Consider the following 25861-nt stretch of genomic DNA (forward strand, 5'->3'; position numbering starts at 1 on the left):
TATTTTATTATATATATTTAATATATATTTCTGTAGCTGTAAAGTGCATATGTGTTAGCGGTGATATAAGTATTTATAATAATTATTAATTATATATAATTAATACAATTATATATTTTATTATATATTTATTATATATTATATTATATATAATTAATATACTAATTATAATTATAATAAGTAAAAGTATATGACATAAAAATAGTAAGTAATAAGTAAGTAATAAGTAATTCTCATTACTTATGAGAAAATGGGAAGCATTGAAGAGTTAACCCATAAAAACTACATGGTACAGAGTAGGGGATCCTTAAAATATTAGCTCTCTGCTAGAGTTTTTCTTCAATAGGTTAGGTCTACTTCAAAGCCTTCTGTCCCATCTTCTGGCTATCAGTCTCTGAAGTAATAAAATGCTCTCTGATGTTCCCGGGGGCTCTTCCCCACTCTTGTCCTCCTCTTTCCTTCTTTCTTTTCCATTTTACTCCCCTTCCAACTTATTTGTATGATTTCAAGTCTTCACTAACCCTTGGAACCTTCTAAAAAATAAATGCAAAGATTGGATCTTCATGATTATTGTTTCCTTAAGGTATCCCATCAGTCTGTCAAGACATTTTAGAAATTTAGAGCTCACCTTATAGGCAAGCTCTACCCACTTGGTCAGTTTCTTCTCCAGGCTGGTTGTCTCCTCTTCTCCAGGTTTTTTCTATTCATTCCTGTAGATGTGGTTTCTTGGACCACTGGAATAGTAATAATTGACCTCAAGGTATTTACCTTCTCTATTGCTAATCTGAAGGTCATCTTGAGAACTTGGTTATCTAAAAAGGTTTTTAATTGTATATTTAATAATTGCCAACCAGCTCCATTTGACATATTGCAGGTGTTAATTCTGAAGATAAATATTAAGTTACAACAGATATATGCAACTTAACAATAATTTCAATAATGTGACCCAATGAATATGAATGTAATTATAAAGAGAGAGAGAACAAGAAGGATAAGACTTATTTTTTTCCTCTAAAGATCCTTATATAGTGCTCATGATTCATTAAAGCATATTTGATGACACTTTTTCAGGCACATTTTCCACTTTTCTTAGTCTCATACAAGTGAGTAATTATGAAGGTTGGCACTTTACTCTAAGTGTACAGACGGAACTTTCAAATAATTCATTATTAAGTTGTAATAGACACAGAAAAAAGCATACAAATCATAAATGTATGACTAAGTGTATTTTCGAAAACTGAACACACCTGCATAATAAACACAGTGATCAGGAGACAAACTCGACTAGGGGATCTGATAGTGCTCTATCAGATATATTGTGACTCATTATAGGGAATTGGCCTTTCCTGATTGTGGGATCTGGTTAAACCATCTCTGCAAATTCTGTCTTCACATCTGATGCTGGAGCTTGAAGTCCACAGCACAGGTATTCGGGAAGGGAAGATGGCTGTAAAGTGGATGAGGGCTAGGGCAGGCTGGAACCCACAAAGTTGCTTGGGATCTGTGTTAATTCTGTCTCTCTAACCTTCATGCTGTGCCTATCTTGCACAGGGGAAGCTGATATCCTTCCTTCTGGAACTAGCTCAGGAGTGGGGAACCTAAAGATGAATACAGGGGAGACAAAGAGTTGCAGGCGCAGCTGCTGCCTCACAGCAATCAGGTGAGCCACAAGCAACAATATTTGTAAGAGGCAAAAGTGCCTGCCTGAATTTCTAAGAGTGAAAACCAAAATGATTATCGCTTCACTTCTGACTCAAAGGGTCTCTTGTGGTCCACCACCCGGAAACATGGAGAGAAGGGAATTCTGAGCAACATGGTTCAGCCTCGCTCAATAAATATTTCACAAAGCCACCAGAACCATTAATCGCCAAAGAATCCTTAGTGCACCAGTTCTTCACCTCACCCACAGGTAATCACTGTCCTAACCTTAAAGCCATAAATTAATAGTGCCTATTTGGGATTTTATATAAATGGAATCATGCAATATACACTCTCTTGTATTTAGTTTTTGTGTTTGTTTGATTTTTACTTAATGATTACGTTGTTAAGTTCATGTATATATTATTGCCTTCAGTTGCTGGTAGTTCTTTCTCAGTGCTGTACAGAATGACCTTGTGTGATTGTGTCACAGCTGATTTGTTCTTTCCACTGTTGGTGGGCATTCGGATAAGCTTCAGTTTGGGCCTATTTTGAATAATGACTCTATTAACTTTTTTTTTTTAGTGAGCATGTATATGCATTTCTGTCCAGTTAATATGAAGAAGAGGAAATGCAGGATCATATGGTATGCATATACATAACTTTAGTAGATACTGCCAAATAATTTCCAAGAATAGTGTTCAAATTCAAATTAGGGTACCAATTGCTCCATATCCTTGCCAAGATTTAGTGGTATATGTCTTCTGACTTTCAGCCATTGTTGTGGATATATAATGGTAATATATCCTTGTAGTTTTAATTTTTATTTTCCTAATGATTACCTTGGATGATATATTTTCATATTTCATTGCCTACTTTGATATTTTATTTTCTAAAGTGCTTGTTCAAATATTTTGCTTTTTTTTTTTTTTTTGGAGGGGAGATATCTTGATCTATCTTTCTCTTACAGAGTTGTAGTGCTTTATATATATTTGAGATTTGAGTCATTTGTTGAATGTTTATGTATTACACAAATCATCTACCACTCTGAGTTGCCTATTTGTTGTCTTAATAAACATGCATAACTTTTTGATTTATATAACAAGAAGCTCTAAGTAAAATATGAGATCAAACACTCAAACCATAATTAATAAGAATTATGCCTTAATCAGATATATTAAAGAAAATATTTGTTAATCTAGATAGACACATTTAAATTTACATGTACAAGAATTTAATACAGCTATGCAATTATCTATTTGATAAACAATCATTTATAATATTTTAAAATGTGCCTAATATGGTTAAATGGTTATTTTAAAATAAAGAGTGTAAGTAGAACCTTAAATCATTTAGAAAAAAAGTAGTAATATTTTAATGAAAATTATTAGCTAATTTTATAAAATAAAAAATGCTATTTTGAGTGGAATATAACTATAAAATAAATAGTGTCTCCTGGTATTAAATTTTTTTTAAAAATGACGTGCAATTAGCCTTTGACAATACAGATAAAGCTACTCTAGGTTATTGATAGGAGAAACTAAAGTAACATTTAAATCTGCTTCCATTTATCTAAGCTATTACTTCTTTTCTTACTCACAAATTTTACAATCCTATTCTCTGTCTTTCCGTATTCCTTCATCATCCGTTTTCCTATTTAGGTAAAAGTATCTCAGGATTTCTCCTGGCCTAAAGGAATATCCATTACTTAAATAAGCTTCATCAGGCACTTAGTATAAAACTCTATTAGCTTTAACACAGCACATGGCAATTAGCCCAGGGCAGTTTCCTCTAATTCAGTGCCTATGAATACGTAGTGACTTAATTCCAGTATTCTAAAAGCACCAAGGCACTTTCCCATTCCACCAATGGAATAAAGCTGACAGCTTATAAAACCCATCTTTTGCTCTTTCCAGTTATTTTTTCTACTTAATGATGATCTCCATGATCTAATTACCTTTCCTTTGCGTTCTAATCTAGGTCTTGAAGATGAGAATACGAATGTAGGTTGTTTCTTATGGCTACTTTAAGTTGGGTGTTTTAAATGTGTCTTAACCATGAATGTGGTGTTACTTAATTTCTCTTTATCGTGGCTTATTGGTTTAGACTACAAATATTGTTTTAGGGAGGGGAAAAAAACTGTCTTTCTCAAATAAACCAATAATATTAAAATGTCCTATCTGTATTGAAACCAGTGGGAAAGTGTACTGAAACTGTCGTCTTGGAAAAGAAGACCATATCCATCACCAAACTCATCTATCCATGTTCCCATTTGCATAATTCGGAAAATCTGAAGTGACCCAGATAGCAGACAGTTGAGTTTAATTCGATAAATTCAGCAAGCTTCCCAAGCTATCTATGATTTAGTGGAGTTATTCTGCTTGAGCTAACACATGTTGACGACAGGTTAGGATAACACTTATGTTCATAACTGGGGTACAATTTGCGTACATTCAAGTATTGTTTGTCCAATGAAATTATCAATTTCTGCTTCTAAATATAGCTCAGCTTAGAGTTCAAAGTCCATCCAGTGATATTCAAAGGCATTAAATATAGATTATTAGTGATAAATAAAATGATAACGCCAACTTGCTACTAGTCAGTTAAGTCACAAAGGGATGCTGTTTCATAGCTGTTCTCCAGATTATCTGGATGCAATCTTTAGGAGAGCCTAAAATCAAGAATCTAATTTCCCTTTTCCAGACAACAAGAATAATAATAACAACAACAACAACAAATCAAGAGACTGCTCTAGCATCAGTCATTTGTGGGTAATACATCTGAGAAAAATACCTGAATATTGTTTGTTTTTTAGATACACTTGTGGGTAAAGAGTGATTATTCCTTTCCCTGGCATCATGATCCAGTTGTGCATCTTCTTTCTACTTGCCATCATATTTCCTTTATTTCACATTTCAATTATTTTAATCTACATCTTTCTTACCCCAGCAGGCAGTAGCATTGTTCATACTAAGAATTTTTCCTTCATGCATTGTCCAGTGTGAGCCACACAGTTCATAATATCTAATAGGTAAAAATTACAAGAATGTTCCTGACACTTAGTAATGGAGGCACTTCATAATTAGCTTACTTTTGCAATATAGGGTAAAGTCAGATCCAGCCCCAAAGTTTTATTTGCAATACATACAATCAAACAAAGTGGTGTATTCATCATCATGCCTTATAAAGTGATGCCTCAATTGCTAGTACAAGAAAGTAAGCTTTTGTTCTGTAACAGCCATGTAGAAAGAAATAAAAAAAAGAGGGGGGAAAAAACAAACAAACATCTGTGAGATAAGAAAGAAATGGATATGTGTTTTGTTAATTTCTACCTCATCATTCCCACCTTCCAACTCTAGTCACAACTCCAGTAAAGTCTTTCCTAAACTACCCCTCATATGCCAAGACACACTGCTGCATTTAGGCATCCTTTTAGATCCCTTTCCTCTTCTATTTTAAGTAACAGATGCTTTATTTGTATATTACAGTTTTTTTTTAACAGACACTGCTCCATGTGATATGTTCCTATATGACATTTTAGGCCCATTTTTTTTTTTATTAGTGGTAAAAAAGAACTGTCAACATACTGTATACAACCAATAAATAAAGACGTTTTCAAAGAGACAAAACTGAAAAAAGATATCTCTAGTAAACTGGTGTAAGAACTGTTTCACAAAGTTCTATAGGCTTTAAAAACAAATCAAAGAGAAACCAAGTAATAAACACCAGAAAAAGTAAATAAGTTAGTAAGTATAATTCACTTGTGCTCTTTATCAATAGTTTTCTACCAAGGATAAGTACAATTTTGTCTTCCTACCCCCAGAGGACATTTGGGTATCTGGAAACATTTATTTTTTTAATGTCTGTATGCAGGTGCCCTGGCACCTAATAAGTATAGTACGGGGATGATACTAGCCATCCTACAATTTATAGGACAGCCCTTTATGAAACAAAAACTCATCAGTGGTGCTGGGGTTCAGAAAAGCTGACCACTCTCTATATAATTAAATCTCCTTAAAGACTGTTAGTTGTTGAAAGCAAATAAATTATAGCATTTATAGAACTAAAAAATATAAAAATAAGAATTCAAGGGGTAGAAAGACAATAATTGATATAATTGATAGATAATAATTGATATAATTGATAGACTGTCATAAAATTCTTAAAGCAATTATGAGGTAATGGCATTCTTTTGAACATTTTTTCAATTATTATGAAAGAATATTAGGATTCCTAAAATAATTATCATAAAAATAATACAAAGAAGCTTAACTTAAAATATCATTAGAAAAGATGGTCATTAAAAGAGATAAAATAGAGGGGCACCTGGGTGACTCAGTTGGTTAAGTGTGTGACTCTTGGTTTCAGCTCAGGTCATGATCTCAGGGTTGTGTAATCAAGCCCCACAATGGGCTCCATGGTCAGCATAGAGTCTACTTGAGATTCTCTCCCTCTGCCCCTTGCCCCACTTGGCACACACACACACACACACACACACACTCTCTCTCTCTCTCTCTCTCTCTCTCTCTCAAATAAATATATAAATAAAATCTAAAAAAAGAACAGGTAAAACAGACAATTAAACAATATTTAACTTAAAAAATAGAATAGAAATAATGAAGAAACAAAGAGCAAATAGGTCACCTAGAAATTAAATAACAAAAACTGAACTTAAATCAAAACATTTCAATAACTACATTGAGTGTAAACAAACAAACAAAAAACAATTTAAGGGTATATTTACCAGATAGTCTGTGAGTATTATTTACAAAAGAAAGAAAGGAAGGAGGAAGGAAGTGAGGAAAGAAGGAAGGAAGGAAAGGAAAAGAGGGGAAAAAGAAAAGGAAGGAGAGGAAAAGAAAAGAATCACTACTGACTCCTACACACACAAACAGGCTAAAATTAAAAACAGAAAGAAAATTTACATGTAAAAATTACTAGTAAGAATACTGGTTTGGCAATGCTGGTATTAGAGAAAATAGATCTCAAGACAAGATAAATCACTAGAAATAAAAAATCATGACATAAAAGATCAATTGATCAAATACAAAATATTATGTGTATGCACTCAATAACAAAGCTGCCTAATATATTAAACAAAATTGATAGGCTTTTATTATCCTTGCAATGAATTAATAAAGCAAATATGGAATAAATAAAGATACAAAGTATTTGAACAACACTTTCAACCAATTTGCCCTAATAAATTTATATAGAAGTCTGTGCCCAGCAAAAGAAAAATATAAATCCTTCTTAAGTAGGAAGACATTTAGGAAATATGGCATAATAGAGGACTGTAGAAAGAATAAAGATAAGGTTGTACTATGAAAATCTAGAGGTCATGAAAGTTTCAAATATTCTCCCTGTAAAAACCTTTCAAATCTTTTGGAAGGAGATTAATTTCTTACACTCAAATCAAGAAATTATATCAGAACTTGACATCAGTCAAGTATCACATAAACTGAATTGATATAAATTAGTTAACTATATAGGAAAATAAGTTTGAGATGTTTAGAAACTATTTAGAAAAACTGATGTGAATGTGTAGTAATGTATTAACAAATTTAAATAATAATCTGACTAGAATTTTATCATGCTTCTTTTTATCATCTAAACTCTTTGAAAATAAAATCATTATTTTGAGTATCTTGCTAAGTAAGAAAGAATTTTTTTTCTTCCCCCTTAGGAAGAGGTCACATAGGTGATAAGTAAGCTTTAGCTGATTGAACATGTATTATCAGTGTTTATATTAAAACTTGTATGATTAAAAATGTATATTAAAAATGTATGATTTTATCAGGATTAACCATCACATTAAAATAATTGTGTCATTGCTAATTTAGGAAAATAGTAGTTTACATATTTGGTCAGTTTTGAATAAATGCATAAAGTATTTGAAAAACACAAATACATAAAAACTCAAAAATGTGTTTTTTAAAAAGGAATCATAATGGAATGGCAACATTTAATTTTATTAATTGCATTACAGACATGAAAAATTAAAGTACAGTTTCTATGAAGTATTAAATTATCTTCTCTTTGATATCAGAGATAAATCAAATCTTAAAACTTAATTAGTGTCAATAACAAAAGAGAATGTTTTGAGGTCAATTATTTTTCAATTAAAATGAAGATGTGAAGAACCATTAAAGACAGAGCAATTTCCTCACTGTGCTTTATTGAATATATACCTGTCAATAATAAAAAAAGATATTTTATCACAGCACATTGTACTGTGTATAAATCTCTCCATGATTGTGATTTATAATCCTCAAAATAATCACTTATACAAATTTGACTTATAAACACCTAAGATCAAAATGTGCGTAAAGCACTCACATTCATAACAAATATTGACATGTGTAAAGTATGTATATATTTTGTTTGTATTTTTAAATATTTATTTATTTGCGAGAGAGAGAGAGAAAGAGAGCAAGAGTGGAAGGGATAGAAGGGGAGGAAGAGAGAATCTAAAGCAGACACTGCACTGAGAACAGAGCCTGACATAGGACTTGAACTCATGAGCCTGAGATCATAGCCCGAGCTGAAACCCAAGAGTTTGATGGCACCGCTTAGGTACCCCTATCCTTTGTTTATTTTATAGCATCCTTCCGAAAGATTTCTTTATCCAGTCAGCAATAGTATAATAAATCTAGAAGAACCTTTAGAAAGTATGCAATCTAATCCTTTTATGTTAATTTTTTGAACTGAGAAAACTAAGTTTCTAGAGGCGATAAGTGACTTGCCCAACATTAGGAAGCTAAATCAAGGCAAAACAAACAGTCATATGCTAATGTTAAAGTGCTGGGAGTGACAACACCAACAGGGCAAAATAGATTATCCCTGATTTTGCTTGTCCTCATAAGAAGAAAAACTGAGAACTATTTACAAGTAAGATACTACTGGTTCCTAGAACATGGGAGTGAGGCTGATGTGCCTTCCCTGTATCACAACGACCAAGACAGACTGTATTAGAGGGAAAAGAGAAGCACCTGCATGTTGACTGCATTGCTTCTCCCTCAAGCCAACACCACACCACAGGGAGAGGCCTCCCCTGAACCTCCCGATCTTCCAGGGAAAAAAGGGAATTCAGGGGGACAACCAACACCCCTAAAATTATGGTCACTTTGTGGGACTTCCTACTCTGATATTGCACCATTGGGATTACAGGAAATCTGCAAGGCTCAACCACTGGGAATTTGTGATGGAAGAGCAGGAAAGGGTTTGCAATAACCAGCACACAGATCTTGACAGACCACATTCATACCTGCTGTGCCAAAGTAATCCCAACCGGTGGCTTTGCCAAACTGGGGGTACACTATGAGCAGAGAACTCAGTAGCATACACACCGGCTTCATTTGCATTCTCAAACAAGGATTCTTACTGGACTTAGAGCCTAGTTCACTCACACCCAGAAAAGACTGCATCACAGCCTGATCCTAACCCATTATGAAGCATCCTCTATGATCCTCCTCAGACCAAAGCCAGTATCAAGCACAGAGGATTCCTATGCTAGGCATAGGCAGGGCGATTAATTCATAGCCAAAGCTGAGAGTAGCTCTTGGCACCTCCCAACCAGAAAGTTTGTTAGGAAATCAATAGTACTCTAGAGTGGTCCCTCCCCTTCCTATCCAGGCAAGGTTGCTGAGACATTCAATGCCCTACATAAGATGGTACTTGACCAGAGACCACAGCCTGTGTGTTCCCCCATCTGCAGAGCAAAACTGGTTGCCTCACTTGACCAGGAAATCCAGTACACACTCCTGCCTGATTCATGTCTCCAAACAACAAACTGTGCTGCCCGTAAGTCCTGTCCTGACACTGCCAGGGCAATGAAGCCAGTTCATAGCCCTATTTACCACTGAATTTAATGCCCAGTCCTGATCATGTGGTAAGCCTGACCAGATAATCCAGCAACCATAAAGCCCATCTACAGTCCTATCCAAATGTTCTCTGCTCCAGACATACTCCCATCTTTGTCCTCAGTGGTCAAGCAGTTCCCTTGCCCAAAAATAGACCATAATACTAGCTTGCCCAAAGACATTATCAGAAGACACACCCAGAAATCCAAACTGATCTTACTGGTGAAGAATGGTCTCTGATAAAGCAAACCTATAAGGTCTGGAAGAGGAGCCCAATTACTCAATTGTGCGTATAGCAATATAAGAAATCAAGGATCAGGGCACCTGGGTGGCTCAGTGGGTTAAAGCCTCTGTCTTCAGCTCAGGTCATGATCACGGGGTCCTGGGATCAAGCCCCACATCAGGCTTTCTGCTCAGTGAGGAACCTGCTTTCCCCCGCCCCTGCCTCTTTGCCTGCTTTTCTGCCTACTTGTGATCTCTTTCTGTCAAATAAATAAATAAAATCTTAAAAAAAAAATCAAGGATCACAAAAAACACAAAAAACAGATAAATATGAGACCACAGAATGAAACTAATAAAACCCCAATAACTGACCCTAAAGAAAAAGAGTTATCTGAATTGTCAAAGAACTCAGAATAATCCTTATAAGGAAGTTTGATGGATTATAAGAAAACATAGGCAGACAGTTAAACAAAGCAAGAAAATAATCCATGAACAAAATGAGCAGTTTGACAAGGAAATAGTAACCATTAAAAAAAATAAAAAGTAACCATTAAAAATATGGTTTAAAAAAAATTAAAAAAATAAAAAGAAATGCTAGAGTTAAAAAAAATTCCAATAATTAAGGAAGAATTGTCAAAAGAAGATGTGACCATGTTAGAAAAAAAAAAAAATCAGCAATCTGAAATATAGAACACTAGAAACTACCCAGCCAGAGGAGCAAAAGAGAAAAAAAGAATGAAAAAAAAATAAAAAGAATATAGAAAAACTACAGGAATTATGGAACATATTGAAAAGAAAGTATATTCACATTATGGGAATTCCAGAATGAGAAAAGGAAGAGAAAGGGACAGAAAGTATATTCAAAGTAATAATGGTTTAAAGCTTCCCAAACCTGGAGTAACCGGGTGGCAGAGTCAGTTAAGTGTCTGACTCTTGATCTCCACTCACAACTTGATCTCAGAGTTGTGAGTTAAAGCTGCACATTGCAATGGGCTTGAGAATAGTGAAGCCTACTTAAAAAGGACAAAACAAAACAAAATAAAACAAAAAAGACTTCCCAAAACTGGGGAGAAAAGGTCATATCCATAAGGCCCAAAGTATTCAAGCTGGTTAAACCCCAGTAGGGCTATACTGAAACACATTATAATTAAAATTGTCAAAACTCAAAGACAAATAATTTTAAGAGCAGCGAAAGAAAAGGGAGAAATTGCATACAAGAGAACCCCCATAAGACCAGCAATGGATTTCTCAACAAGAACTTTTCTGGCCAGAAGGAAATAGGATGATATATTCAAAATATTGGGGAAAACAAAAACAAACAACAACAACGACAACGGCAAAAAAAAAAAAAAAACAAAGACTGTTGACCAAGAATTCTATACCTGGCAAAGCTGTCCTTCAGAGACCAAGGAGGAATTAAGACTTTCCTGAACAAACATGGGCTAAGAAAATTCATTACCACCAGTCCTGTCTTACAAGAAATGCTAAAAAGAGTTCTTTTTGTGGAAGTAAAAGAATGCTAGTAATGTCATAAAAACATAAAAAGGTAACATAAATCTCACTAGTAATGGTAAATATATAGTTATAGTTAGATTCTCCATTATAATAGTGGTTCATAATTCACCTAATGCCTATAGTTTAAGAGTTAAAAGAATGTAGCAAAAAGAGCCACAACTGCAGTAATCTATTATTACCTAAATATAAATTTAAATTATAACAGCTCTAACACAAAACGTGAGGGGTAGGGAGAAGTGGAAATGTAAAGTTTGTGAGTTCTATGAATTTAAGTTTTTATCAGTTTAAAACAGTGTATTATAAGTTTGAGATATTTTATGTAAGCTTCATGATAACCCCAGAAAAGAAGACAATAAAGAAAAAAAGAAGTCAAAGGTATGCTGATACCAAAAGATATCAAAACGTACCAAAAAAAAAAAAAAAAAGACAGCAGGAGGAGAAACAAGAACAATGAAGGTACAAAACAACCAGAAAACAGTGAACAATATGGCAACAGTAAGACCTTACCTATCAATATAAAAATTTTAATTCTCCAATTAAAAGACTAAGAATTACTGAAAGGATAAAAGACAAGATCCAATAATATGCTGCTTACAAGAGACTGAGTTAAAGACACACATAGACAGATTGCAGGGATGGAAAAAGACATTTAAAGCAAATGTTGACCAAAAAATTCAGATGTAGCTCATATTAAACAAATTAGATTTTAAAATAAAAATGATAAAAAGAAACAAAGGAAATCATTATTTAACAATAAATGGGTTCAACGCATCAAGAAGATAACAATTATAAATATTTATGTACCTATCAGATTACCTTAATATATAAAACAAAAACTAACAGAGCTAAATGAAGAAATAAACAGCAATACAGTAATAAGTGAGGACTTTGATTCCCCCTCTCAACAATGAATGGATCATCCAGGCAGAGAGTGGATTTGAACAACATCACAGACCAAAGGACCTAGCAGACATATACATAGTATTCTAACCAATATGAGCAGAATATATTCTTCTCAAGCACACATGGAATATTTTTCTAGGATAGACTATGTATTAGGGCACAGAGCAAGTCATTGAAAAGTCAAGAAGATTGAAACCACACCAAGTATCTTCTCTGACCACAATGGCATGAAACTAGAAATGAACAAGAGGAAAACAGGAAAATTCACAAACACATGAAAATTAAATGACACTCTCCTAAACAACTAATGGATCAAAGAAGAAATTAAAGGGAGAATAAAAAAGTTTCTTGAAACACATGAAAATGGAAACATACATATCGGAATTTATGGGCAAAAGCAATTCTAAAATGAAAGTTCATAGATATAAAGCCGACATTAATAAGCAAGATAGATCCCAAATAAACAACTGATCTCTATGCCTTAAGAAACTAGAAAAGAACTGAGCCCAAAGGTAGCAGAAGAAAGGAAATAATAAATATTAGAGCAGAAATAAATGAAATGGAAAACAGAAAAACAACAGAGAAGATTAACAATCTAAGAGTTGTTTTTTTTTGAAAAGATAAACAAAATTGACTAACTTATCTAGACTAACCAGAGTAAAAGAGAAAGGGTCCAAATTAATGAAACTGTAAATGTAAAAGGAGCTATTACTCCTGATAATACAGAAATTTGAAGGATCATAGTATACTACTATGAATAACTATATGGCAATAAACTGGACAGCCTAGAAAAAATGGAAAATTTCTTAATTTACAACTTATCAAGATTGAATTAGGCAGAAATGGAAGATCAAAATAGATGAATTACTAATAAAGGTATTGAATAAGAAATAAAACATCTCCCATCTCCTAAGAGTGAAAAGCCCATGATCAGATGGCTTCACTGATAAAGCTTACCCCCCCCCAAAAAAAGACAAATCCTTCTCAAACTCTCCCCCCAAAATTGAAGAGACCAGGGACACTCCCAAACTCATTTTGTGAGGCCAGCATTATTCTGATAACAAAACAAGAAAAAGGTACTATTGACAAACATAAGTGCAAAAATTCTCAATGAAATACTAGTAAATTAGGGCGCCTGGGTGGCTAAGGTGGTTAAGTGTCTGCCTTCAGCTCAGGTCATGAACCCAGATCCTGGGATTAAGCCCCACATCCTTCTCCCTGCTCAGCAGGGAGCCTACTTCTCCCATTCCTCCCCGCTTGTGTGCTATTAAGTCTGTCTCTCAAAAGGATAAATAAAATCTTAAAAAAAAAATTAAAAACTAGTAAACTGTATTCAGCAGCACATTAAAAGGATCATTCACCATGATCAAGTGGAATTTTGCCCTAGGATGTAAGGATGGTCTAACACACACAAATCAATCATATATTGTCATTAATAAAATGAAAAAAAAATCACATAATTATCCTCAATAGACTCAGAAAAATCATTTGCAATATCCATTCATGGTAAAAAATCTTAACAAATTAGGCATAGAAAGAATATATCTCAACATAATAAAGACAATATATGACAAGATCATAGCTAATACATACTCGATACTGAAAAGTTGAAAAATTTTCCTCTATGATCAGGAGCAAGACAAAGGCATTTACTGACCAATAGAAGAGAATTGGAAGCCAAGAAACAAACCCAAACATGTATGCATAATCAACTAGTATTTGACAAAGTAGTGAAGTATACTCAATGGAGAAAAGACGTCTCTTCAATAAACAGTGCCAGGGTAATTGGATATTCACAGGTAAAACAATGAAACAAGACTCATAACTTACACTACTCACAAAAACTAACTCCAAATGGAGTAAAGATTTAAATGTAAGATCTGAAACCATGAAATACTTAGAAGGAAACATAGGAATAAAACTCCTAAGTTGGGTCTTGGTAATGATTTTTTGGATATGACACCTAAGCCACAAGCAACAAAAAATAAAATAAAATAATAAAAATACAACAAAACAAGTGGGGCTACATCAAACCAAAAAGCCTCTTTACAGCAAAGGAAACCATCAACAAACTTAAAAGACAACCTACAGAATGTTAAGAAAAACAAAATTGCAAACCATGTATCTGATAAAGGTTTAGCATCCAAAATATATGAAGAACTCATAAAACTCAAAAGAAAAAAAAACAAGTAATCAATTTAAAAAATGGCAAGGGACGTGCGTAGACATTTCTCCAAACAAAATACATGAAAAACTAACTGGTACATGAAAAGATTACCAATCTGTCTAGTTATTAGGGAAATGCAAATTAAAACCACAATGAGATACTACTTCATATGTGTTAAAGTGGCTGTCATTAAAAAAAAGAGAAATAAATATATGAAAATATCTATCCCTATTGTGGGATATATAGAAAAGTTGTTAAGAGAGAGTAAATCATAAAAATTCTCATCTATGCGAGAAGATAGACGTTAGCTGACTCTATCGTGGTAATCATTTCACAAAATATGTAAATGACAAAATCATGCTGTATGTCTTAAACTTACAATGTGATGTATGTCAATTATTTCTCAATAAATCTGAAAAAAACTATTGAAACATAAAAAAATATTTGTTGAATCAGGAAAAAAATGACTAACCTCTTGTGCTGTGCAAAGGGCTGTATAAATTTTCTGGGCATGCATGACTGACTTTCAATCTGGTAACTGTGTCATAAAATTCAACAACATTGTCAGTACTAAGTTTTTACAGATTTCACATGGCACGTTGATCACAATTCATTAATAATTTATTTCCATTATGAATTTAAAATACAATGAAACATTGATAGTCATTATCAGTACCAAACACATGGTATATGCATTTATGCTGGTAAAGTCAGCATCTGAGCTCTACTGAGGATAAAAGGGCAAAGAACAAACAAAGTGAAGAGCTGACATCTTGTGCTGATGAAAATATTACATTACAGAGCTGGCTGGATATCTGAAAGTTACAGACCTAGAATTCTGCATCTGAGTGAAACGGCAGCTGGCTGAGAAATAGTGGACAAAGAGAATGATGAATGAAATCGTGGCTTGTGGAGTGGAATATGGGGAACAAACATTTTAGTGTTTTTGTGGAAGGCTTTATTTCCTTTCAGTTTTTCAAAAAAAAAGTAAACACTACTTCAGAATGCTATGGACACTTTTCTGTCCTTTTCACTATATCGATTTCTTTACTTTTCCCTCTCATTTATTTTCTGTGAGATTCAGCCCCATTTCATAGGACAGGGTCCAAGTGGAACATTTACTTTTTCTGAAAAAGAAGTTGTAAGATATGGGAAAAAAAATTCCATTTCTTTGATCATTTCCCTTGTACAACAAAAAGAAAACACTTAGGTAAATATTATTTATTGAAAATATATTTTTCTAAGAAATTGTGTAATCATTTTGAAATTATAATTATTTTGTGGCTATTTTATGATACCCTTTAAAGTATGTGATAATGCAACAAATATAAAATTAGTGTCAAGTGTTTGAATTTGATTCAGATTTCCATCATAATCTCAGATGGAAATTCAGATAAAGAAAAACAAAAAAAATATGACATTCCTAACTATTTGATATTCTATTATTTAACAATTTTTATAACAAATTCTTATGTTAAAACAATGTGTTCATCATGCAAAAGCGTACTAACAAAATTTGTTTTATATGTATCCATTTTCCTTGGACTTCAAATATCGTTGTCAAAAGTTTAATTAATTAAGGCCACAAAATAATCTGAAGATTTTGTCAAAGTTGATCATGGCTCTTACTTTGGAAAACAGTTTGATTAATCTCTGCATTTTAGGCTACATGGTATTTTATTAGCCCTGAACTCTAATAATCATAACATGACTTTGACGACAATATGACAAAATAACAAAAGAGAACTGCAGGAAAAGAACAAGAAACATTAAGTCCACATATGTGTGAACTTGTTCAAAAAGTAATCACTGGGGTGCCTGGGTGTCTCAGTGGTTAAGGACAATGCCTTCAGCTCAGGTCAAGATTTTATTTATTATTTATTTGACAGAGAGAGATCACAAGTAGGCAGAGAGGCAGGCAGAGTTGGGGCGGGGGAGCAGGCTCCCCACGGAGCAGAGAGCCTGATGCAGGGCTCTATCCCAGGACCCTGGGATCATGACCTGAGCCGAAGACAGAGGCTTTAATCCACTGAGCCATCCAGGCGCCCCTCCGAAAGTTCTTGACAGTGTTGTGGATATATAAACATTATCTCTTAGCACAAATATGCCACCAAAACCTTACCAGAAAGAGGCAGGGAGTTCTGGCCTACTTATTCACCCAATAATTATCTCATTTTTAATCTTTTCTGTTCCTTTAAGAAGAAAAACATTTTAAAAATATTTTATTTATTTAGCAGAGAGAAAGAGAGAGAGATGGAGGCAAAAGGAGAGGGAGAAACGGGCTCTCCGCTGAGAAGGGAGTCCAATGTAGGGCTCCTTTCCAGGTCTCTGGGATCATGACCTGAGCCAAAGACAATCTCTTAACCACTGAGCCCCCAGGTGCCCAAGAAAAACATTTTACATGGTAGGAGGTTGGAGGTTCAAATGAAGAGGTGGTGAAGTGGATATTTTCCTCCTAGATCTTTCATTACAACTGTAAGTGTAATTTTGTTATTAGTTTTATATAAACACATAATTGCTTTATAGTTATTGTGTTTTCCTGTACAAAAATATGTCATCAGTTTTTCCAACTTGTTAACCTGGAAAGACATTTGTTTTCATGACCGTCCTCCACTCTTCCTGTTGTACCAAAGATGGTTGACTTATCTGAGTAACAGTTACAGTTGAAAGATTTTCAAATGTCATTATATGGAAATGGTAAATATTTAGAATGACAGATACGTTTCTAAATTACAGATCAATGTCATTATGACCAAGAAGACACAAAGAATTTTTGTAAATGAGATTCTTTTTTGGTTTGAACTAATATTATCAATTGTACTGTTAATAAATTTTCTTTAATCTGGTTTGCAAAAAAGACCATTTATCATTTCCCACTAGAATAAAGAAGGACGGGGCAATTTGTTATTAATAAATATACATCACTTAGCATAGTACATATTATATTTTATGTGTTCAATAAGTATGATAAAAGAAACAATATTTTTTATATTTTATTTTATTATTTTTAAAATAAATATTTGGGAATTAAATACATATTTCATATTAAAAGTAATGTTCTGTTTCTTGGTATGATACAAGAGTGCTGCCCTTAAGTTTAATTTGTTTTTCAGACATGCTTTCCTGAAGATGTGATAGGATAGAATGGCATTCCATACAAGTCATTATTATGTTTAAGACTATTCAACAGAACTTATTTCTTAATAGTAAATTAAAAAATAGACTTTAAAAATAAGTGAATATGTTTGTGTGTGTACATATATGAACTTATAAATGTTAAAATGAACATGTATAAATCAACATATTAACCTTTTTTTCCTGTTAAGATGTTCAAAAATCTAATTAAGAATTGAGTTTAAAGCATGAAGATTTTTTATTAATGTGAAAAACGTTCTATAGTTTTTAGTTTGAGTATTTGTTTTTTGTTTTACTTAGCTAGACATTTGTTTAACAAATTCATGCTGAATATCAGCTAGATGAATTGACTAAAATTCAGATAGCAGCATTTTCAATATGGCATGTTTAGTAATATTATGTATTTGAGATTGAGACCACAGAGCTGAATTTCACTTTATATCCAAATTCTAAACTAACTAGAGTGATAAGCATGCAACTCAGTGTCTGGAATTAAAGAGAATATTTACTCAAAATTACCTAACATTTTATATATGTATATCCATATATACACATACATATGTGAGTACGTCTGTATGTTTACATTTTAACTCCATCAGAAATTTGATTTCATTTTTTCCACAATTTTCAGATAATATATATCTTAAAAATTGAAAATAACAACACTAATAGATATAAACATTAAGAATAAATAAGCTAATTTAATTACTCCAGAAACAGAAAATAGCAGTTGAAAATAAGTCCAACATGGTATAAAAAAGAACAGATACTTTGGGGTCAAATAGCTAGGTTTCTGATTCTGATATGTACAAATATGTGATTATGTGTGAGTTACTTAACCTCCTGGAGTCTCAGTTTCCTCATTAAAAAATATAGATTATAAAAGCCTCTTTCAGGGTTGATGAATGTAAATCATAAATGACAGATGATGAATATGGATATTTATATTTATAACCTTTAGATAAGTATTAAGAACATAATAACTGCTTATTACATGGCTGTTTCACTCATTATTACTAAATTTCTTACTTTTATTCTTTTGTTACTCAGAAATAAGTCATTAAATAGCATCCATTGTGAAACATTTATTGAATGTCTATTACATTTACCAGAAGATCAGCTTTTTATCACAGCTACGAAGTCAATAGCTCGTAGTGCTCAAATTCCAAATGTTCCCACTATGTGTTTTATGTAAGTGATGAATCACTAAATTCTACACCAAAACATACACTATATGTTACATAACAGGAATTTAAGTAAAAAGTTTAAATTATTAAAAAAAAAACAAAACAAATTTTCAAATGCTCTGAGGTCAGTTTATCTGCAATACTTGACCAACTATATGCATTATTATTGAATATCCTAATTGAGAGAATATCTGTAGTATACTTCTAATGTAAATTCTAAATAACAAAATGCAAATATATTACATTTATAAATGAAAATTATTTACTCTATCTATGAATACTTAGAAGACATTGATTTTGATTATGGAATTCTATTTTTCATTTTGTTATGAAAATGAACACAAACCACTGGTGAATGTATTTTGATCTAAAAATGCCTCTTGCAAGTTGCTATTTGAATAAGTCACTGTTATTAACTGTTTAATGTTTCATTGACTCTTTCTGTTGGGTGTTTGAGCTTTCTTGATTAATGGGAAATGATCCAATGATGCCAAATGAAATAACTCAATAAATTATAAAATTTGAAATAAAAAGTGAGTTTCATTTTATTTTAATTTTCTTTCAAGTTAATTTTGATTTATGATTTTCTTTTCTTCTATAATTTGTTCAAGTAGCTTTTGTTGAACCCCAGTCTAATTATAGTAATCAATCACCAACTTCAGTAGGAGAAATTATACAGTTATGCTCTGGAATGACAATTTATATGTCAAATTAATTATCTATATATGCATTGTATAAGTATATCTTAATAACAGAAATTGGAAAATTTTAATTAATGTGTACTGTATTTAGGTTCCAGAGCTCCTATGAATTATGACTTACATTTAAATCTAGAGTCTTTGGGGCACCTGGGTGGCTCAGTCAGTCAAGCACTTGCCTTCAACTTGGGTTATGATCCCAGAGTCCTGGGATCGAATCCTGAATTGGGACCCTTGCTTCACAGGGAATGTTTCTCCCTTTGCCTCTGCCTCTCTCTCTGTCTCTCATGAATAAATAAATAAATAAAATCTTTTAAAAAGTAAGTAAATAAACCTAGAGTCTACCATATGGAATGCTCATTTTTTTAAAGATTTTTAAAATTTATATATTTGAGAGAGAGTACATGCACAAACATGAGCAGGAAGAGGGGTAGAAGGAGAGACTGAAGCAGACTACTTATCAAGCAGGGAGCATGAAGGGATTAGGGGCTCAATCCCAGGACCCTGGGATCATGACCTGAGTCAAAGACAGATGTCTAACTAACTGAGCCACCCAGACACCCCAGGAATTCCCAGTGATTTAAAAATAATGCACTTGCTTTCAGTTTTTCTGTGAAAATTCTATCCTTAGGATAGGTATATAAACTCAATGAGAAGAACTATAACTCTTCCTTTTATGCATTTTTACTAAAAATAGTAAATTTATTCTTATTTAATACTTAACAGAGATATTATGGCCAGTTTTTGTTGTTGTTGTTGTTTGTATTTTTTTTTTGTTTGTTTGTTCATTTGTTTTTGTTTTTGTCAGTTGTGTTTTAAGAGGATAAGAGAAAGAAATCCTGAATGGCTATTGAAAAAGACTGGTAAAAGCATGACATTAAAATGGGATCTCATGCATAGTTGAAAAGATTCCAAATATTTCCTACTATCTCTAAATCTATTGCTAACATCTGGGATGATATTCTTGTGTTTTTGCTGTTGTTGTTGTTGATTTGTTTGTCTGTTTGCTCTCACTAACAAAGTAAAAGCAATAGCTGTTAGAAAGAGACAGGCAAAGCAAGTGAACACTTGGCATGGACTCTCTATGAAAGAGCAAAAGATCAGAACGTCATATAGATTGAAAACAATTTAAAGCCAGAAGAAAGGGATTCAAACCATTCTCTGTTACTTGGCAAGAAATGTGTTGTGCAGGAAATGTAACAAATCACCAGCGGGAAAAAAAAAACAGAGAAAATATTACAAGAAAGACTGACACAAATTTAGTTGTGGTACTCACCACTTTCAGGCTAAAAAAAAAAAATGAATAGAAATCTCAAATATAACTGAGAGAATCAAACTACGTTAACCATGATAGAATGAAAGAAAAGGAAATTTACTTTGATAATAATAGACAATTTGATGAAATTTGATGATGATAAACATAATAAAGACATTTTTAAAATTTATTTATTTGAGAGAGAGAGCATGTGCACACTCATGCATGAGAGTGTGAACAGGGGGAAAGGCAGAGGGAGAAGCAGACTCCCTGCTGAGTGGAGAGTCAGAGGGGCTAAAACCCAGAATCTTGAGATTATGACCTGAGTTGAAGACAAATCCTTAACTGACTGAACAACTCTGGTGCCCCAATAAAGATTTTTAAAATATATAATGAATACAAAATTTTAAAGTTGCCTGGCATATAAAATCCAGTCTAGAGAAGAAAATGAAGATAATAAGTTTCTTTGCAAATGCTTTAAATTTGGAAACATTTTGAATTCAACAAAAATTCAATTAAATCAGAATTAAAGATTAGGTAATATACAATGGATTGGCATGAGAGAGACGTTAGTGGTTTTAGAAAACAAATTGAGAACTGGAACACTCATTATAGGAAATTAAATAAATGAGACTAAAAGGCTTAAGATAATCTCAATAAAAAAATTTAAAGAAAAAATAAGAGTGAGAAGCACTCAACAAAAAGAAAAATATCTGGGTGCTTGGGTGGCTCAGTCGGTTAAGTTACTGTTTTCAGCTGAGTCTTGGGATCGAGTCCTGCATCAGGCTCCTAGATCTTCAGGGAGTCTGCTTCTCCCTCTGACCTTCTACCCTTTTATGCTCTCTCTTACTCTCTCTCTCAAATAAATAAATAAAATCTTAAAAAAAAAAAAAGAAGAAAAAGAAAAATATCCAAAAGTTGAATATATGAAATTTCTTGGGATGACAAGGGATCTGCTCAGTTGTTAAGTGTCTGCCTTCGGCCCAGGTCATGATCACAGGCTCCTGGGTTTCAGCCCCACATTGGGCTCCCTGCTCAGTAGGAAGCCTGATTTTCCCTCTCCCAGCACCCTGCTTGTGCTCCCTCTCTCACTGTGTATCTCTCTGTCAAAAATAAGAAAAGAAGGAAGGAAGGAAGGATGGAAGAAAGGAAGGTAGGAAGGTTAAATAAATTAATTAATTTTAAGAAAAAAAGAAAAAAAATTTAAAAATGCAGCTCAAAGTAACATTCAACATTTGTCTAAAAACAGAAACACATAAATAAGTATAATGATACAGAAACAAATTGATACAGAATTTTCAACAGCAAGACTTTACCTGTAGAGTCAAATAAGTGTTTTTTAATAATGTAGATATAGAAAAGATTTTATATGAGTTGTTGATAAGGTCAAAATTAAGCATGGCCTCAGATTTCTTCTTAGCTGCTTTCAAAGTGCCAAGACAACAGAATCACACTCACAACATTCTGGGGGAGGAAAAGAACATAAACGAAGACTATCATATTCAGCTAATTCTTACATAATTACATTAAAACTAAACATCCTCAAGTGTAGAATAATTCAAAAGTGGAAGAGGACACCATTGAACATCATTTAACCAAGTAAGAGAGGTATTGAAATGTTTGGTTTTCTGTGTTTTTATTCCAAAAATTGTGCATCAACATATTACTTACACAACACTACATAACAAATTACCCCAGGCATAAAAGAGTAAAAATATCACATACATATGTTCTCATAGTTTCAGTGTGTCAAGAAATTAGGTATGGCTTATCTGGGTCCCCTGTTTCAGGGTTTCTTAAAGGCTGAAATCAAGGTATTGACTAGAGTTGTTGTCATCTCAATCTCTGATTGGGGAATAAATTCATTTCCAAGATCACTCACATGATTTTGACAAGAATGAATCCCTCATGGACTGTTGGACTAAGGTCCTCAGTTCCTCACTGATTGTTGGCTGTAGTCCATCTTCAACTCCTTATCACATGAGCCTTCCCAACATAGCAACTTATTTCAGCAGAGTGGTCAATCATAGAGAGTATAAGAGAGATTGTCAGCAAGGAAACAAGAGTATAAGCAAGAGAGAAGTTACAGTCATTGATGACCAAATCACAGAAGTTACATCCTATCACATTTGATATATTCTATTTGTTTGGAGAAAATGACTAGGTCCAACCCACCCATAAAGTGAGGCTATTACTCAAGTCAGAGAATACAATAAATTATAAATCAGTCAGAGATGTTTAAAAGCATCCTCCCACAATCAATTTAAGATTAATCATTCCATTGAGAACTATTAGATATGCTAGTCAAAATATTAAAATGAAATCCTTTTGAAGGTATTGGAGAAATTTTAAGGCACCAAAGAATAGCAGGACGAAGATTTCAGATAGTTGAGCTCAATATTTGGCACAATTTTTATCTTCAAGTCTTTTTTTACTCAAAATGGCAGCTGAGAAAATGAAAAACTAAGTGGAGATTTTAGCAGACTGAAAGAATTGGAGAAAAGATATTGCATTTCAGATACTGCCTATGAAAAAGGACTTTATTACATATCCTAGACTTTTAGTCTGAATACCACAAAACTACATCATAAGAATAAGAGAAGATCACAAATAGAATGGCTCAACATCATAAAATTATAGGATTTTTAATGGAATACTTATATAGGGGAAAGGAAAGTTCTGCAAGAAAAGCAAAAGCAAACTTACAAGATAGAAATATAATTGGAAAATCAAGTAAAAGCATTCTGATTACAATATAGGTTAATTTTCCTCAGCCAAAATATTTAACTGCCAATTAAAAGATTTAAACTTATTCTAAAAATTATAAGCTAAAATATAGACCAAATCGATCACCTAAGAAATATAAATATCAAAAATATAATTAGAATGAAATCCTTAATATAAAAATTTCTGAAGTATAGTGAATTGCAACAGATTCTAATAAACTGCGAAATTTATATTATTGTAATTCATCATGACAGAAATTCACTTACATAATATTTCAGCTTAAATTTCTATTTAAATAATAGTCTTCCATAAAGCCCTAATCATTGTTTGAATTATTTTCTATACATTGATGTAAGTTGTGCTTATATATTCCGATTGTAAATGCTTCAACATGTAGATCTGCATATATTGCTTATGTAAACAAAGTGGAAATATATTATAAAATATGTAATTATGCTACAATAACTTTTGCAAAATACATTGACATATACAAATAAGAAAGCTGAGTATATTATTCAGTGTGCCATTAAACACTTTCATATAATGTAAAACTATGTGAAAATTACAAAATTAAACCTATAATTATGCCATTCAGGGCCATTCAATATTCATCTAGCTATCTACATTGATAAAAGGGAAGAGGAATATATTCTGTTCAAATGAAAACCAGATTCTTAATGTTGACATCAAAGCTAATTCTCAATGGTGTGTCATAAATATTTCTGAATTATCAGCTTATATTTCTTCCATATATAATAAATCATAAATATTAAATTAGCACACATAAGGAACAACCAACTGTCAAACAACCATCCATTTTCACAAGAAATACAGTCTTTTCCAATTACCTTCTCTAGTGATTTCTTAGATTCTAAAAAAGAATCTATTTAGCATGTAATCTATTAACATATATTATCCCTATTGATTCACATCAACTTAGAAGCAGTGAACTCCACACCAGAGCTATTGCCATCTTCCACTGATTGCTTCATGCTATGTTTTAAATTGTTAAGTCTGCACCATTCAGCACCATGATGCTTTTCTCCAAGATTGAATATAAACCACTTCCCATCCCTTAATTCCTGAAAAATCAACCAGCAATAGATTGATTATAAATTAAAAACAGGTGAACAAACAAATATTAAAAAAAAGAAAGAAATTCTAAAATATCTTAGGTGAATAAAAAGTAATTATTGTTGGAGCTATTGACCACATAGTAAATATAACTGATATCAGAACCAATTGCTGAACTCCATATTGTGAAGGACCCATTGTTCCCCACAAAGCACTGTGGTTCTGGTGACCTAGCTTTTATTTTCAAGTACAGGAGAAAATCCCTTCCATCCTCAACCAAAGACCTGGGGCTTTTCTCTACCTGAAGTCTGAATCATTGATGGAGGGAACATACATTTTCTCAAATAAAATAAAGATCCACTCTCTCCCTATCCCTGCCACCTCAGAATGAGTTTGATCTATATCTCAGACATAATAATTCCTTCGACTGCAGGGCTTCTTCCACAAGTTGGTTTATTCATACTTGCATAATATTTGCTGAAAACCAGCAATTTAACTGCATACTTCTTCCATGTTCCATTGAAGTGTTTCTTCTCAGGTCATATGGAGAAAAACCCAGGGTTTCATTCCTTTCTGACATTGTATAGATTCTCAATTTACAGTGAGCAAGCTCTTCTACAACAATTCAAATCCTTCCCAAGAAATATAATGCTCAGCTAGTCTACATCCTCAAGTGGGAGAAACTGGCAAATAAATAAACCTTCTCTTTCTCTGGCTCACAAGGAAAGTAGTTTTGACAATATATCCAATTTAAAATAAAAGCAAAAAAAAACCTTTTGATTAATCTCCTAATTTTTTGACCTATATTAAATCCTCTTGGCCCTAAAAGAGATGGTATAAGTTAGTAGAGTGCCTCAGCAGCTCCCTTAATGGAACTGTTTAGAAACAAGGCTACCAGTAAGTCAATATTCCAATTAGCTACGATCTCATTTTGAATAGGGGCTCCTGAGGAATTTTAAGGAAGAGGTCATCAATGGAGATTCAGTATGTGAATTTTCTTTACACAGTTACACAGTAGGTCCTTTCCTTTTAAATTAGCCTTTGTATTGTCACAAAGGAGAAAAAAAATATTCCTTGGTTAAAGATCTGAATGGTAAACAGAGAGATAAGAAAGGTTGGGCATTTTTGGATATTCTAATTATGGGAAATAATTTATTGACTCCAAGGAAGAAGTTGTTACGTGGAAAGGAGTTATGTTGAATATGCTTCCATCAGTCCAAATTTTCAAGGTTCTCCTTTAATACTTAGGGGGGAAATGTTCCTTGTGAATTCAGGATAAAATTACAAAATGGATTCCTCACTTGGAGGATCTTCATTTTTCATAATCTTTTTTTCTTGAGCTTTTTGGCTAATGTAGGATAGCTGCTTTCTCAATATTCTTTTAGTTTATAGTATCTCCAGTTGTCTTTAACAAAAGATTCTCTACTGTGATGTTCAAAGACTAGAGGAGGAACATCCCATTATTTTGTCAATAAAGT

The sequence above is a fragment of the Meles meles genome, chromosome 4 (assembly GCF_922984935.1).
Source record: "Meles meles chromosome 4, mMelMel3.1 paternal haplotype, whole genome shotgun sequence".
NCBI classification, from domain to species: domain Eukaryota; kingdom Metazoa; phylum Chordata; class Mammalia; order Carnivora; family Mustelidae; genus Meles; species Meles meles.